General features: G+C 38.4%; 1 protein-coding gene across 4 annotated transcripts in view; it reads left to right on the top strand.

Moving 5' to 3' along the window:
- Window positions 1-12380, top strand: part of sh3pxd2aa (SH3 and PX domains 2Aa) — an 89386-nt gene that overhangs the window by 22086 nt on the left and 54920 nt on the right. The window lies entirely within an intron of this gene.

The following is a 12380-nucleotide window of genomic DNA, read 5'->3' as shown; positions in this document are numbered from 1 at the left end:
GGATGAGTGAATGGCCGCCGCCACCTCCCTTTTATACCTGTATGCACGGGGCAGGGACTGGCATGCGTGTGCCATTCGCCAAAGCCCATTGACGTTTTAAATTCTTCTTGGAGATGATAGGTTCTCAAGATCAAACCCCAGTCTGTCTCTCAACACAACGTCGAGAGACTGAAAGAGAACCATAGTTTAACTACAAATATAATGGTAGAACTATCATTACTGCTGTAAAACCATGGTTGATTTGTGGTTAAAGGGGTTTTACTACAAATAAAAATAAGAATCTATGCCAGACAGCAAAGATAATTGCTTTAATGACTGTTGATTCAATAACCAATTTAACATTTATTCAACGATAAATCAATTATATTTGCGCTCTGGGATTGTTATTTTGGTTAAACCATTGTGAATTTCGTAAGAATAAATGCTATTTGTTGTGAGTTTTTGCAGAGCACTTTAAGTCTTGGCGTTTTTATGATTGTTATAACAGCATCTTAAAGCGTAGCTGCCTAACTCAAATTCTGATTGAAATCTTAGATGCAATGCAAGTCTAGTACAGCTTAGATTTTTTTTAACTCCAGCCACATCTGCCCTCTATAATGCCATACGCTGTACTCAGATTTTCTAAGGTACTGATATGATCAATCATTTCTCATTTCTCATCTCATTCTGCATAGATAAAAATGATTTGAGCTATTCGACAAACATTCATTTTATATCTCTCTACTGAATGACAACAGTGTCGGTTTGGTCTCTCCAAACAAATTCCATAAGAAACATCTAAGACTAATTTGAACCAAAATAGAACATAATTGGAGTGTCTCCACAGCTGTAAATCTTGTAGGAATGTAAAGTTTAGTGTAACAGGAAGTGTGAGTGTGTATGAGTGTGCCAGCATCATGATGGATACTTAAGGTCTGGAGTCACAAATGTTTGATCGGTTTGCTGCTGTGGATGTGGTGGTGTATGTGTCCGTGTACTTACAGGTCTGGATGTGGGCGTATTGTGCATTTCTCTGTAATAAAACATTTCCATTCCGCAGTGACTCCTTGAAACATTTAGTGACAACTTTTGAACCACTTTGAAACAAGTTGGAGGCACTTTAGACTGAGATTGTAAATGTAAGTATAAAATTCATACAAATAAATACTTAATGGAAATCTCTCCAGTGTTGCTCAGCTAATGCTAAAATACGTCAATATAAAATTAAAGCGTGTCAAAGAATTATAAGGGAAGCAATCTCCATATCTCGTATCTCCATATTTTGGGATTGAATTTTTTTGCCATAAATCATTATTAGTAGTCACCCTTTATGTTTGTGGGTTTTGCAAATATCAAACCTCTAAAAAGGTTCAAAAAGTGCTTGTCAACTTTGACAGCACAGTATGCAATCATCTAAAAAGTTTCCATTTCCCTTTTTCAAACAGTGAATTTGGAAATACGATGTTTCAGAAAAACAGCGTCGATATTTGTTTCTATCTCAATGTTTTTCTGTGATTTTTTTTGCATTGCAGTGCATTAGAATTTTTTGCAAGGTTAAGCTCTCTATTTAGGAAAGCCTTTGTTTCAAAACCTGTAATGCCTCAGGATGTTGTATGCATTGCATTTTGCGACACAAACCCTGTGAATAAGTTTGCTCATTATCAATAAATCATCTTACTTTGGTCCTGTCTAAAGTTTGGCCTAGTCCTCTCACAAAACCCCCTTAAGGAAGGGCGTGCACGGGAAGCCGGCTCTAAACGGTGTTGCTAAAGCGTTTTTCCCCAAAAAGCGAGGGTTCTGTTTGTTTAAACGCTTCCCTCTGGAGTTTTTCCCCATGCAGTTACGCACACGCTCTCGCCAGGGATGGGTACGCTCTCTTCTTTTGATGTGCTGGAGTTAGCTTGGCACAAAACATGGAAATTATTCAGAGAGCCACAGAATAATGAGTGCATCTGTCTTTGAAGCACTGTTTCTGTATGTTTAAAGCCGCTGCGATGTAAGTAGACTTGTCAAGGCAGCAAAATTTGTCATTTACGAAAAAGCCACAGTAAAACCAAATGCTATAAATATTAAAATGCAAATATTAACAAATGTAATTAACGGCATGGCATGCTGCCTAGAAGGAAATATAGTCTTAACTGTGTGATTATTGCATATACTTCAGGAATACTGACTTCGTGCTGTCAAAGCGAAACTGAGAATTAAGTTTGTAATTAAAAGACATAGGGGGCACAGCAAGTCTGGTTTACAGTACACCATAAATGTGCAGGGTATTTAAAGGGTTGGTTTTCTCAGATGACCTGGTTTTACTGGGGTTTTCATTCTCTGAGCCAGAACAAACTGCACCTAGTTACATTATACATACACACATACAGTCACTGTCACAGATAACTACACACTCTGGGCACTGCCACACTCCCAGGGGAAGTCCCTTGGCTCTCTCTCTCTCTCTCTCTCTCTCTCTCTCTCTCTCTCTCTCTCTCTCTCGCTCTCTCTCTCTCTCTCTCTCTCCCCCTTACATGAGCTAAGCATCTGTCAGAACTCTGAAAATTCTATCATCATTTACTCACCCTCAAGTTGTTCAAAGTATACATTTCTTTGTTCTAATGAACACAGAGAAAGATATTTGGAAAAATGTTAGCAATTTTCAGGGGCTTTTTCTGGGCCATCATTGACTACCAAAGTGGAAAAAATATTGTATATTTTTTTGTTAGTCGAACACAAAATTTGATATTTTGAAGAATTTAGGAAAGCAAACAGTTCTGGGGCACCTTTGACTACCATTAAAATGTTCAATGAAGTCCCAGAACTGAAAGTTGCTAACATTCTTCCAAATATCTTCCTTGGTCTACCCATATGGCTCTGTGTTATTAATTTTAGGCGGTTGCATACATTGGAATGTTGCAACTGTCCAATCAGAATCAAGTACTCCAGAGCACCCCAAAAGAAAAGAAAAGAATAAAATCGAAATACAAATTCAAAATCAGGACAGTGTCACTAAAGCAAAGTCAACACAAGTACAGTATGCCCTGATTATGTCTTCAGATACCTGGTCGAGCACTAGTGCTGTTTTACTGTTCTGAGATCAGTTTGTTGTTGTTGGGGTTCACGTCTGAATTCTGGCCCCTCGTATGAAGAGTGAAAAGGAGAACAAATCTAAATCTGGGTGTGGGCAGACGAGACGAGCCAAATTCTCTATCCCTGCTGCTGGCTGCCCTACATATGCTGCTGAAATAGTCACCACGGACACTCACAATTACTCACTGCTGTACTGTGAGAGAAGTGTGCTTGTTAAAGTGCGAGTACACCAGCGCCAAAGAATTCTCTCTCTCTCTCTCTCTCTCTCTCTCTCTCACTCACTCTCTATCTCTCTCTCTCTCTCTCTCTGTCTCTCTCTCTCTCTCTCTCTCTCTCTCTCTCACTCTCTCTCTCTCTCTCTCTCTCTCTCAAGGATTTAAATAGCTGTATTGGGATGATGAAAAGGATGCTTTTATTTTCCTAAATATTAACATAATATTGACATATTACACAAATATACATATTGGAAAATAGAATAGAAGAATAGTCAAATGAAATGACTATAGGAAACGTAACAATTAAAGAATCCTGTCACACTCAATCTCTCTTCTAGTCTCCCACTTCATTTTCTCTCTGTCATTATCAGTCTCTCTCTCTCTGTCGTCTTAGATCTCTGTGAATGTGTGTGATTCAGACACAGCTGTCTAATGTAACAAGAGACAGGTGAGGATTGAGGAACACGTGACGCATAACTCAGAGCTTTGCCTCTGTCGGGAGTGTGTCTGTGTCGCTGTGTGATTCATTTTAAAATCGACCCATAGGTTGCATCAAGCGTCTCTGATGACACATGGGTGTGTGCTGTCTCACGTCTCGTCCCGTAGTATTTTCCTGCTCCACCCTGACTGGTCTGTAGGGTCAGACGGAGGGTCACATCGAGGCTATTGTTGTCTGACAGAGATTATTTCAAGTTACAATTTCTAGACTGACCTCAGAGCAAATGTGGGGGTGTCAATTGACAATTCACAGTAGTTAAGAGTAGATGCCACATTTATATTCATAGTTATCACAAAAAAAGAAAAAATCACATGGCTTTGGAACCACCACGAGGTGGAGTGATGATGCTAGAAGTTAGCACTGTTCCTTTAAATGTAATTGTTGCCAATGCTGTCTAGGGTCCTAGTTCAAGCTAAGACCTAAATGTATTATATACTAAGTTGAAACGAACTTAAAGTATATATATAATAACTGTGTGTATAAATGTGTATGTGCGTGAGCATGTTGTCAATCCAAGTATACACATATGTCTTGTGAAACTTAATACTGTGCTCACTAATGCATGTCCGGACTCCTTTCGCACTATCCATTTGTAACCTTACTACATGATGGACATCTGTGCGTGTGTGTGATTCACGTTCACTATTAGATCCCACAAATGAGAAAGTGTGGGTTGTGTGTGCGTTCATGTGTGTAGCAGAACTGCATCATGTGTGTTCTGTCAATCACAGCGCACAGAATAATTCAAGGAAACCAGCTCTCCCGCTCGCTCTCTTCTCTTTATATCTTTCATTTTCCTCCATCTCTCACACTGTTTACACAAATGGAATCAATAAAACTGCCTGTGTTGCTGTAATCAGGGGATTTAGTGCATTCTTGGATCAGTGGAAGTACTCGCACCTTGATTTAAGACCAACATGCTTACGACAAACAAGCTTCTTAAAACACAGTGAAATGTCCCCGTCTGCCTGGCCAAAAGTGAGATGGTTTATTTCCTCATACCTTTGATTATACAAAATCTTAATACCATACACAGTTCACCCAAAAATGAAAATCATTCATCATTTACTTACCCTATTGTTATTTTAAACCTGGATGACTTCCTTTCTTCTGCAGAACATAAAAGAAGATAATGAAGAACATTGGTAACCGAACAACGGTGGTACCCACTGACTTGCATTGGTTTTGTGGCCGTACAATATGGGTTATGTAAGGGATAATCCACAGCTAGCCGTGCATTAAAGGGTTTTAGCCTCCACGACGTGGAGGCTAAGAACCACCCGACGTGAAGCGAAGCCTCCGCGAAGTGCATTAAAATCCTTTAATGCATGGCTAGCCGTGGATTATCCCATTTATACCATGGTTATTTGCCTGTTATAGTATATTGTTATAGGCCTGTTTTGTTAAAAATCGATAGCTGTAATGCTTCGGTGCAGAAGGAACCCCGTGAGCCACGAAGGTAAATTTGCGAGCAGATTCGGCTAATTTCCGCCTATTCGTTTTTTGTATTACATCACTTATAGTTCTTAAACCTTTAAAATAGAGTTTAGGAAGATGTAGGTAACCACAGTTGTTAGCTTTTGTTAACTATTGAAGCCTTTTCTCTTGTCAAGAGGCTCAACGCGACCGCCGACTTTATTTGCGTGCAGATTAATTTCCGCCTAAATTAGACAGCCTGTTTAACGTTTTATTTTGGTATTGCATCACTCATAGCTCTAATGTTTAAAATAGAGTTTAGGAAGATGTATGTAACCACAATCATTAGCTTTCATTATCTCTTAAAGCCTCGTCTCTTGTCAAAAGGCTCAACGCGACCGCAGACTTTGATGAACACTGCTGGCAGCAGCAACGTCTGTGTCCGTACCATTCTTATCAATGACAGCGTAATCTCATATCTCCCTGCTCCCAAGTCATAAACCTTGTATCTCCGATTAAACATGGTTTTGGGGAAATGTTGTGTTAATGTTGGTACACAAAAGTATATGATAGCAATATAAGGTATAATACCAACTTTAACGATACAATGTTTAATAACTAAAAAAATATTTATGTTTTGGAGATGCGAGGATTCCGCCCGACAGCGACGATACACTGCTTGTGCTACAGACGTGATTCATGTTTTAAAATGATGCTTTTATTATGTTATGAATATAGATATAGTTTTGTTTTCCTAAGTGATCAAACTTTTTTTTTTTGGTGTGCCAGGCATATAAATCCTTAAACTTACATCGACTCATGCCATATCTATAGGTTCCAGGTTATTGGGTGTGAGCTGTTTTGATCTAGAAACCACTGAAAACAATTTAGCCATGCCCTGGAAACCACTCAGAACACCCTAGCAACCACATAGCAACGTGAGCAAAACAACTCTGATACACATCAGTGCTCTGGCCACGCCCACCTCATCCCTTGCACGATGGGAGCGACTTTTTCAGAACTAACATCACTCACATTATCTTCCAAAAACAGAAAAGTTTTTGCAATTTCTCTCTCATGAAAACAGCTTATTGAGCAGAAGTTCTCAGCTCTCTGTGTGGTTCCAGCTGGATGAAGTCAGCGCGAAACGTCAAGATTTTCACGTATAAAATCTGTCGCCCTGCTGAATCTCAATAAGGAAGTCATTTCAGAGTACTTCACATTTCTTCCCAAAACAAGTTTCTTTAAAGCTCAGTTCTTCTAGCATCAGAGTAAACATCAAGGTTTGTATAAACTGAACTTTGTGTAGTTGGTTGTCGATGATATCATACAACATGAGACCAATCAGCAGGCATTAGTAGGAGGTCACGTGATCGCTGCCATCATTTGAGTCACGGGACATGTACTGTACTGCTTAGCCAGATTCATTCTAAGGGTCAGAAAGAAGGTAAAGAGTATTCAACGGAATTCTGACTGTGTTTGGCACAGGAAGCCTTGACTGACATTACAAATAGACTTTAGTAGAAACAAGGTACAGAAGTGTAGAATAAGCCCCTTTAGAACTGCAAAGCAGCCCCCCAGTGTACCTTTATAACAAGGGTCACTGTTTTAAGTGTCATGAAATATGCATTGAAGTGTATGACTTGAATGAGCCCATTGATGGAGCTGCATGACAGAGCTCACTCTCTTGTATAATGTGTTTTACCAGGAGGGCCCCCTGATGCAGCTGTGTGAAAGGGCTGATCACGAGCGTTATGTGACTCACACGCTTATCCTTGACTTTGATGGAGTCACAGTAACTCTCATCTCAAACAGGACGCATCATGGAGCACGATTTGATGTAGGCCCCCTGGAGGAGCTCTGTGATGTGACTTTTTAAGCAAATCACGTTAAAAGTGATTCAACTGTGCCTGTTTTTCACCATCTTCTTTTATTATTTTTTGTCATTTGTGTTTCGCACCTTATTCTTACTACTTTGGGGTGGGAGTGGGCGGTATGAAGTCTTATTTCACAGTGTGAGTAATTTTATACCATGGTGTAATATATAATAAGACACTAGCTGCGTTTACATGGAAAAGTGTAATCCGATTAAAAATACAATCCGAATGAAAACGCTCGATATAAACACGTCAATCAGATTAAAAATGCCCAAGCCGATTGAAATTTCAGTCGGATAGTAAAGGGTGGTTGTCGTTTGTAATCCGCTTGATAGGACATGTAAACACTTGATCAGATTAAACACCGAAGTAGGAAATTGTGCGCATGTGCAAAGACGATGCTGGCTCGTACAGACGTAAGGGCGTATGACGCACGGAACGGAGAAGCTGTTGCTAAAGAAACCAAAAACCATAAATCTGACAAAGCGGTACAAATATCCATATGCTTGTCATCTCTAAATGAAAATATTAATGTTTCTATGCATTTAAAATGTCTTACTGTTTCTCTGTGAGTGAGTTTTTAACCGCAGTTTCTCAGTTCCTTTTTAAACACGATACATTTGCAGATGTACAAACGTACTGTAGTCTAAAATATCTAATCATAAAATTTCATTTATATTCGTAGTAGGCTACCGAACATTTATTTTATTTATCGTTTACTTACATGTGCTTTGGAAGGATTAACTGTTTTTACCATGGTAAATCGCTGTAACGACCGTGCTTCATTGATATGTAAACATTATTTTGCGTTTATGAATTGTACATTATTATGCTGGTGTCTGTGACATAAAATAAATACATCTGTGCTTACAACATTGTTTGAGTAGCCGTTTTGTGAATATTATAATGATACCCGCGTCCACCGCGCCCGTCTCTGTTTACCGTTAATGCTGATACTGTATATGAATCCGCATATCATCACTTCTAAAGTTCGGTATTAGCTGTTGCTAAACATTTATTTTAATTATTGTTTGCCTGCAGATGCTCTGGTGGGTCTTGGTAGTTTTGTCATAGTTTTATACCATGGTAAACCGCATCGGATGTGCTCGTGCTTCATTGACATTTTTTTCGTGCCGTTTGTAAAATAAAATATGCACAACATGTGCTTTAAAACGCTGTTTTAGTGGGTATCAGTGTGCGCATGTCAGAAGATTATATCGGATTTGAAGCTTGTCATGTAAACACGCACATCAATCAGATCACTTAATTTACCTTTCATGTAAACACTACATTCAGATTGCACAATCTGATTAAATTCAATCCCATGTGTCCATGTAAACGCAGCTAGTGTGAGTAAGATTTTTTCATGAGGATTTGGCAAAAAATATATTTTTTATTTAACACCCAATGTTTTAAATCTATATATGCGACCCTGGATCACAAAATCAGTCTTAAGTAGCGCGAGAATATTTGTGGCAAAAGCCAACAAAACACCATACACAGTAAAATCGCCAGTGTTAAAAAAGGTCAAATAAACACTCACAGTGTTTATATAATCCAAAATGTGGATTATATATACACTCACTGTGAGTGTTAATTTGACCTTTTTTAACACTGGCGATTTTGCTGTGTATTAGTCAAAATTATAGATTTTTCCTTTATGCCAAAAATCATTAGGATATTAAGTAAAGACCAAGTTCCATGAAGCTATTTTGTAAATTTCCTACCAAAAATATATCAAAACTTTACTTTTGTGAGTAATATGCTATGCGGACTTAATTTGGACAACTTTAAAGGCGATTTATCCTCAGATTCCAGAGTTTTAAATAGTTGTATCTCGGTCAAAGGTTTTCCTATGCTAACAATATCAATATATCAATGGGAAGCTTATTTGTTCAGTTTTCAGATGATGTAAAATCTCAATTTTGAAAAATTGACACATAAGAGTGATTTTGTTGTCCAGGGTCACATATTGACACTGTCCTTTCAAAACCTCGGATGTCCAAATTTGATATTTTTTAGGAAATGGATAAAACACTGTACTTTTTAAATGATTAAATATTGTGGTGTCAAGCACTTTTTTATACTTTTTATTGGTTAGATATTAGCAAACACAGTTACAAACATAAAGGGTGACTAATAATAATTATTCACGGCAAAAAAATCATAAAAAATAGGGAGATACATGGTTTCAGAAGGATAGCAGCGATATGTACTTGTGTCTCCAAGCTTCTTATTCATTCTACTCCAGTTTCACCTTCTCATCCAATCGCTGCGTCTCTCTCCTGTCTCCCCGCCCCCTGTTGCTATGGAGACTCAGGAAGTCTTCCAGGTGCCCCAGTGGTTGGGAAATAAAACTTCTCTCTTGTGTGGTCCACACACACTTCTTCTCTTCACTTGCTTTCTACATTTTCATTTATCTGTTCGTTTCTGTTAGACTTTTTTACATTTTCTTATGCGTCTTTGTGTCTCTCTTCCTTTATCTCTTTATTTTGGCTATTTATTTTTGGAGTTCTTGTCATCCTCCACAGTCTTCTATACATGTCTTTAAAAACATTTTTTTTTTGGTAAGATGATTCAGATTCTGATGGTGATTCTTGGTAGTTCTAGTTGCTCTTATATCAGGATTAACATATTTAGCAGGCTAAAAGACTTTCCTGTAATTCTCATCCAGCACACGCAGGTCCATTACATGGAAGCCATTACATTTTTAGTGTCATGTTTGTGTAGAAGGCAAAGTGCTTTAAAAAGGTGATACTGTCTGTTAGGAACTATTTTAGTACATTAGAGCACATCTAAATGTAGATGTCCATACATTCTTTATTCAGAAGAATAAAGTTTCTGTTTTTCATCCCTGAATTCTTCATGCTGTCTGACCCAGATACATTGTTTCGCTCTCTAGTGTATTGCCAAAAAATGAGCTTGCTTTGACCCCATACATACAGTGTATAAACAGTGGTGTTATCTGCATGCGTTGTCCACTTTGTGTCCTCAATTAAAGATCGACTTGAATTTCAAATACTTCACTGGTCCTGTGCCATGGATTCATGGTAAAGCATGAATTATGGTTTTCTTATGATTTTTCAACAAGCCTAACAGAAAGAGTGTCCGAGATGCTGTACATCTAGTGTGTCCTGTCTCATGGATCTGACCTTGTGGAAACAGGAGAACAAACATTCTGACAAGCCTCGTGAGAGAGACATTATACACCAGTTAGAATGACAGACACAGAGAGAGACAGAGAGACAGAGATGCTAAAGATGCCAAATCGAACGACTCTGATACTTAAAATGTTTTGAAGACTCCAAATCTAAAGACCCTGAGTATTCTAAAGAATCATAATGTAAAGACTCTAAAGATTCATAATCTAAAGACTCAGACGATTCTATAGAATCTTAATCGAAGGACTCAAAAAATCCAAAAACTGGAGATTGTACAACTTCATAATATAATGACTGAAGATTCTAAAGGTTCAAAATCCAAAGACGGAAGATTCAAAAGATCCGTAATCTAAATACTATGGACATTTTTAAAGATTCATAATCCAAAGATTGAAGATTCTACATATTCATAATGTAAAGACTCTGAAGATTCTAAAGAGTCATAATCTAAAGACTGTAAAGATTCAAAATCCAAAAACTGAATATTCTAAAGATTTATAATCTAAAGATTCTTAATCCAAAAACTGAAGATTCTACAAATTCATAATATTAAGATTCTAAAGAGTCATAATGTAAAGACTCTGAAGATTCCAAAGAATCATAATCTATAGACTCTAAGGGCCCTATTGTACACCCGGCGCAACGCGGCGCAAGGCGCAGCGCAAGTGTTTTTGCTAGTTTCCGCCTGACGCAGTTCTCATTTTCCCGTCCTGCGCTGCATTGTTTAATTTGCAAAGGCATTTGCGCTCATTTGTGTGCTCATGGGCGTGTTGGTCTAAAAAAAGGTGTGCTCAAGCGCGTTGCTATTTTGAGGAACTGAAAAGTTCAATGGCGCAATATTTTTTTTTCGTTTAAAAAAGGAGCGCATTAGTAGAAAATGCGCCCCTGGGCGGGTCCACATACAGCGCGCTTTCCTTATTACACAGAGGGAAGCGCAGCAGCACACAAACATGCCAAATATAAAAAATAAATGGATTACAATGTAAAAGATTATTATAGTGTACATAAAGATAAAAATCCGGCTTGTCATGTAGATGATCTGCTCGCGCGATTTAACCTTAAGCACAAGCAGATGCGTTTCCTCTCTAGAGAAGCGTCCAGTCTTTGCTCTTGCAAATTCCGCCACTTAAGTAGCGAATCCGTCATGGCGCGAGCGCAACTGGCTCTTAAAGGGAATTACTTAAATTGCATTACGCCCAAAAAACACCCATTACTCATTAAGAGAATCGGGACAACCCGTTTAGACCATGCACCCGGGCGCGCCGACCGTTTTCCCATCGTTAAATTGGCAAAAGTGGATTCGGACACGCCCTGAGTGCACCTGCGCTGTGTGCTTTAAACCATGCGCTTACATCGTGAAAATAAGGCCCTTAAGATTCAAAATCCAAAGACTGAAGATTCTAAAGATTCATAATCTAAAGACTCTGAAGATTCTAATAATTTTGTAATCTAAAGACTCTAAAGATTCATAATCCAAAGACTGAATATACTACAAATTCATAATTTAAAGACAAAATATTATTACTTAAATTTATACGTTTCATCCATTAATTACGTATTTGAAAAAATGTGCAGATAAAGGTATTAAATGCTTCCGAAAGTCATGTCCAAGCGGGGCCAAATATTGCCTCTTAATCAAAACCACAATTCCTGCTCATTTGTGCTTTTGAGTTGATTTGACTTCATAATCCTTTCCTAATCTTTTTCTTGTGCAATTTGGTTCCCACAACAGCTACTTCCAAACTTTCTCAATCTCTCATTTCTTGTAAATGTTTCTTACTAATGAACAGCCCACTGGGAGTCTTGGGGCAGGGCTGGGGCAGGGCAGGGGCAGGGGAAGGGCAGGGGAAGGGCAGGGGCAGGTCACGTTTGCATGGAAGCAGCTGCTAATCTGCTGAGTCCCAGTGGTTGTTTTCTATTTCTAAGAAGCGAGCTTTACATTTGGTTGTGGGATCCATAGAAATCATCTACAGCTGTTTGTATTTCACATCCTCCAAAGGGGCATATGTGAAGAGTTTTGAAAAACCGAGTGAACTGCAAATGAGAGGATTTCAAAAACATAAGATCCGCAAATAATTGACATACACATGATTTTTATCGCACAATAGTGTTTGCTTTACGATGAAGGGTTTGGTCCGTGTGTTCTCTCTTAATG

Source organism: Triplophysa rosa, linkage group LG4, assembly GCF_024868665.1.
Source record: "Triplophysa rosa linkage group LG4, Trosa_1v2, whole genome shotgun sequence".
In the NCBI taxonomy this organism is placed as follows: Eukaryota; Metazoa; Chordata; class Actinopteri; order Cypriniformes; family Nemacheilidae; genus Triplophysa; species Triplophysa rosa.
Note: the sequence above shows the minus strand (reverse complement) of the source record. Positions and strands in the feature narration are given on the sequence as shown.